The following is a 6,000-nucleotide window of genomic DNA, read 5'->3' as shown; positions in this document are numbered from 1 at the left end:
AGAGAAGGGACAAAACAGTGAAAATTTCAGCCAAGAGAGAGAGTAAGAGGGAGAAAGAAGACAAGGAGGGGAGGGCTCCATGGATGGAAGAGGACAAGGTGGAGAGAGGTGATAATGAGAAGGAGTCCCCCTTTATTTTCTAATGTAAGAAGGTGGTGGCCATGGTTGTACAAACCATTGAGTGCCCTCTTATTTTACTAATATAGTTATCAATTATTTTGAAAGTGGAGCCCTTTGAGGAGAAAAAGAAGGCGGGAGAAAAATGATTACCATTGGCTCTGCCGGTACTTAGGGACAAAGGCTCCTTACCATGCAAGATTTTCTACTTCGATGAAAGCTTTTACTGAGGATTTTTTTTATCTTGATCATCAAGAGGTCGTTCACATGCCTTGCACTTGAGAATTTTGGAGAAGGAGGGTTCTCCATAGAGAGAGAGATGGGTTGATTTGAAAAGGCAGCCGTCAATACCAATTTGAAAATGACCAAATTGCAAAGATCCACAAGGATGGTATGGATCGCTACTACATGAAATTAGAGAAAAGGCTTAGTGAGTTCAAAGATGTAGTGCCTATGGACTACAGTGGTGATCGATACTTTGACAATGAGGAAACAATGTATGTAGTTGTGTAAAATCCTCATATTGGGGACAAATGGAGGATAACAGGCACGAAAGATAAAGGTGCCGTAGAATTAAAAGATGAGGCACCTAAGATGGACAAGCCAAATGCCAATTAATGTAAGTAAACGAGGCAAAATGAGTCAACATGAATAACACCTACGTGGGACTGAAAATTATGATAATGGTGAACAATTGTACTATTAGAAATACGATGAGCCCTACATAGGAGAGTTGTCAAATGAGAGATACCCTTCCCTAGGGGTCTATGCAAAAATATACAATTTACACTTTTATACCCTTCCCTAGGAGAGTTGTCAAATGAGAGATACCCTTCCCTAGGGGTCTATGCAAAAATATACAATTTACACTTTTATAAAATTTAAATATACATCAGAGTTGCAGAAGTATTTACATAGGGGAGGAGCTCTCAACGCCCAACCTAGCATGGAGTTTAAGCCATGAGATGGACTCCTTCCATAGGCACCTAGCAACTAGTGATATCGATAGCTTTTTCCTAGAACCTCCTCAAACGGTATGCACAATCCTATTCTTTTGTGTGGTCATTTGGCCATGCACTTATATGCTTGCAATGTGGGATTTGTTTTGATGTTAAAAGCAAGGACATCTGAAATGGTTGAGGTGGACAATTCATGAGTTGTAGAGTGGAGACTAGCATTACTGACCAAGATATCAGTGGGTTATCTAGCAAGGACCTCTACTCTATCAATCCTCGTGTTATTGCATTTGTAGTTTTTGTCACATTGATCAATACGTCGATAATGCTAAGCAATTGTGTATGTAGTTGTCGTGCGGAGAATTCATTGTGTGTAGGTAGGTGCATGGACGACAACATATCTTGGATGGGAATTAGATGTTTTACAAGAAGTACACGTTGTCCATGTGTATTTGACTGCTGCATGTTCCAAAGCACCAAGCAATAATACTGAAGTGAGGGCAGCAAGAGTGTCTATTTCATTTGTTTGAAAGTTTTGCTTATTATTATATGTGAGGTCTATCCTTGCGCAAGAGGGACATATTTCAAGATTGTGAGCAAGAATGTCACATAGTTCTGAAAAAACATCCAAGTAAATCATTTTAAAGGAAGTGATGTGCAAAATTATAATTACTGGCTTGCAATGTTGTACTGGTGCTTTTGATTGTCCAATTTACATGCCAATATTTGAGTCAAGCTACAAAAAAACAATGTGATTAGTTAAACATTGCATCTTGCAATAAAACATCACAGACTCAAAATGCAAAGTATACACTACACGTCATGCAGAAGTGCCATACAAAAGTATGGTGGAGAGTTGGCATTGTGGTCTTCCAAAAATTACAAGAAACAAAAGTCATGCCTTGCCCCATAGCGTTTATGTGTTGCACCAAGCAAACTCATACGCATGGGAAATTGGATGGAAATAATGGACCTTGCATTGTTGTTGAATGCAATGGTGTTGAGGGATACGTTTTACGTTCTTGGCACCTCTGCCATGTGGCTCCATGGAAGGTTGTCCAGGAAATCCTAATCCCTCAGCCAATGATTGTGGCCATGTACATTCCTCCTCAAATCACACATGTGAACTAGAAGAACAGAGTGGTACCACTTCAAATCAGAGCGATGCATCATCATCATCAACAACAACAACAAATTGTTAGCATGTCAAGGCATCTTCAAAAACTCATCTTCATGTTTGTGCTCTTCCACGGTCACAAGCCTTGAACTTTAGGCTTGTCTTTTGATCAATGTTCGCTTCTCTCTCTCTCTCTCTCTCTCTCTCTCTCTCTCTCTCTCTCTCTCTCTCTCTCTCTCTCTCTCTCTCTCTCTCTCTCTCTCTCTCTCTCTCTCTCTCTCTCTCTCTCTCTCTCTCTCTCTCTTTGTGTGTGTGTGTGTTGTGTGTGTTGTAGGATGCTTCGGTTAGCAATTTTTTCTTTTTGCATGCTCTATGCTTTTATTCATAAGACTTTCCACAAAAGAAACTACTCAGTGAAGGCTCAAGGTTCAAATATCAACCAATCCATAAAGGTACATATTCCCTACTACCAGTAATGATCATCACTTAGATAATAAACACAAGGGTATTGTTAGTCTGTGGGGTGCGTTGAGCCTTGGGTATTTGGTGGGGGGTACGAGCCCTCTTCAAAGTGTTGCTTCCAGCATCGCCGCTAACGTCCATTTTTGCACCGCCTTGAAGATAACATTTGAGAAGCACCGTAGACCGCTCTTGCTAAAGTAGCACCACAACAAGGAAGGCCACTGTCCAATTTCACCCGCTAACGTTGTTGCCGTCACATTTTCGTCATGTGCACATTCCGTCATTGTCGCTCGAGCCACCCGTGCCTGCAGTGCTAACCTCACAGTTCCAACCACACGCTCGCCTTGGAAGGAGCCATATCTGCTCATAGTACAGGTCCTCACGATGGCGACCACTTTGCACAAGAACTCTCTCTCTCTCTCTCTCTCTCTCTCTCTCTCTCTCTCTCTCTCTCTCTCTCTCTCTCTCTCTCTCTCTCTCAATCCTCAACCATCGTCCACCTATAGCTTGCCCTCTCAGCTCTCCATGTCCCTTTTGCCATGTCACCTCTCAATCACCCCTAACTAGAAGAATGTGACCATAGAACCATGACATGTAGAGGCACATATGCAGGAAACAATAGACTGACCGTAGAAAAAACCTAGAGAATTTTGAAGAAAGCACCTGTTCACTTATGCTTCTGCCTCTTGCTTGCAATTGGTTACTTGTTTTTAGCAGCATAGCATTTTATTATAGACAGCAACGCACCATGCAGAGCGTGAAAAGCTCTTGCATGAGCTTTGTTAAAATCTCACTATGTGATAATGAAAAGCTCGTTGTATTTTTTTACTTATTTTGCATGGTGGGGCTCTATGGCCACGATTGAGCCAGTATTGATTGAGGATCTATGGTCAATATAGAGCCAAGTGGTTCAATTCCCTGGCCTTATTTGAAAAAAGGTGCTTTGGCTCACCAAGTAATCAGTGTGCTAAACATGATGAAACAAGCATGGAGCATCCTTGTCGTATACAAAAAAGCAATCACCCAGAGGGTAGTTACTCAGAAAAATGGAGTAGAGAAAGAAGGTGATGATGGCTATGGAGTTTAGAGCTTCTTACCATGCTTTAGAAGTGATTATCGGTTGTCAAAAGGCTTATTGCTTTGTCACAAGAGAGCGGTGATGAGAGCTACATAGAGGTTTTTTCCACGAAGTTGTTGAAGAGTGCGCACACCATGAAATGAGAAGAGAAGATAGTAAGTAAGTAGAAAGAGAGAGAGTGTGTTCTTCTTCTTCTTCTTCTTCTTCCCATGAACAAGAGAGAATATCTTATAGAGATGGTGATGGAGAGCTTGCACCACTCCGTATAATATGTACGTATAGTCGTGCGGTAGTAGATGCAACTATCGGCACTGAAAACTAAGCACAGCAGGTGAATTTATAGGTTCTCTTCCAGTTTGTCTTGCTTTCCAAGGTTAAATAGGGCACCCACTCTCTGGCCTCAAATAGCTGCAAGCTTTTGATTAATTGGACAATATCCCAAAAACTAATGTGACCATGGCTAAACTATGTTGCACCGTGATACCGCCTAAGCCATAGCATCCCCGCACTCGTACATCAAGGATCTGACCTTGTTTTTTGTAGAAAAGCACCAAAAAGCACAAAAATCATTAGAAAGCTTAAAAAAGCAATTTTTTCCACAAGTGAACTAAACATCGTGTGACCTACTGAACATGAAAACGACCTTATTTTTCATTTTAAAACCTTACAACATTCTAGAATGCTTTTCATTTTGGTCTAGAATGCTTTTCATTTTTGATCTAGAATGCTTTTAAATCAGAAATTTCACGAAGCCGATAATAAAATCTATTTTTCTTAATTTTAAAAGAGACCCAAAAACCGGGGATCTTGCATCCTCCCACACTTGAAAAATTCAAGGTGTCCTCACCTTGACATGAAGTCTAAATAAGTAAGTTTAAAATCCTCTATAAATATAAGCGAAATTAACTATTCCATAAGATATTCAGTTATGATCATGTCTTTGAGAGATTTTGGTTGTGACAATATGGAAGAACATTGGAGCATTAGCAAGTCCAAAAGGTATCAAAGTTCTTCATTCTCTCCTTCATATACAATGGTTGCATGGACACAAACATGTGATGGATTTCCTCCACCTCAATCATTATGAGTTCTATTGGCTTAGGTTCCTCCTTGAGGTTGTTGATTTGCTCATGAATGAGGTGTTCTCTTGGGTGGTCCATTTCTTGTGAAGATTGGATTTTTGGTTTTGAAACTCCCTTGGTTCTGAGGTGGTCTCCAATTGTGAAACAAGTTTTGTTGTGTCGTATTAGGTATAGACTGTGAATTTTTAAGGTTCATGTTAGTGTCTGTATGTCCGACATCATTTTGTCTTACAAGTTCATAATTGTATCGATCACTAAATGGAAAGTCTGAGAAAATGAAGATCTAAATTGATCATCTAATCGAGGCCGATCGTCTTTTCAACTTTGAACTTAGCAATGATAGCCTTGTTCTTGGTGAACGAGTGAGCTAAATCAAAGCAATCATCCATGCACTCAATCAAGTACTCAGGAACCTTGACTGCATCTTTGCCTTCTCTGCTAAAGTTCTCAGGTTTGTGAATTTCAAAGCATAGCATCGATGTCACAATCAATGATAGTTGGCTGAGGTGCGATTGGGACATTGGTATTAGTAGCCACTCCATTTCTTCTATAAGGCATGATTGATTATTACATCATGTCAAATCCAAAACCGTATATTAAATGGTTGAAAATATATTACATTAATCTTCCTACACTATAAGTCAAAAGGGTGGGCGGGGCGGAAAATTTTTAAACCATAATTTTCTAAGGATGGGTAGTCATTTACACCTAGTTGGAAGACAAGATCTAGTTATGAGGTATCACCACAAGTCAGTTATATCATTGTCAAAATCTCCTGCCCTTTTGCTAAACTGATCAAAAGCCACTTTAGTAGCCATTGCTTATTAAAAAACAAACATTCAAAGAAAGCCTTAATACACTTGTATGACACTCCAATCAATTCATTGCAATCTAATACCACATAAATCCACATAAGAAGACAATTCAAATAGGTATCACCAATCAATAACACACATAGATGCATCATGAATATAATATTTTTAAAACAACATGCATGAATATGTGCATGATGATGACTAACCCGACTAGTATTAGGCTTCACGCTATCCATAAAACCTTAGGCTTTGATACCAAGTGAGAGATACCCCTCCCCAGGGGTCTATGCAAAAAATATACAATTTACACTTTCATACAATTTCAATATACATCAGAGTTGTGAAAGCGTTTGCATCAGGGAGGAGTTCTCAG

The sequence above is a fragment of the Adiantum capillus-veneris genome, chromosome 11, assembly GCF_014529385.1.
Source record: "Adiantum capillus-veneris isolate H3 chromosome 11, ASM1452938v2, whole genome shotgun sequence".
In the NCBI taxonomy this organism is placed as follows: domain Eukaryota; kingdom Viridiplantae; phylum Streptophyta; class Polypodiopsida; order Polypodiales; family Pteridaceae; genus Adiantum; species Adiantum capillus-veneris.
The sequence above is the reverse complement of the archived record's forward strand: the minus strand, read 5'-3'. Positions refer to the sequence as shown.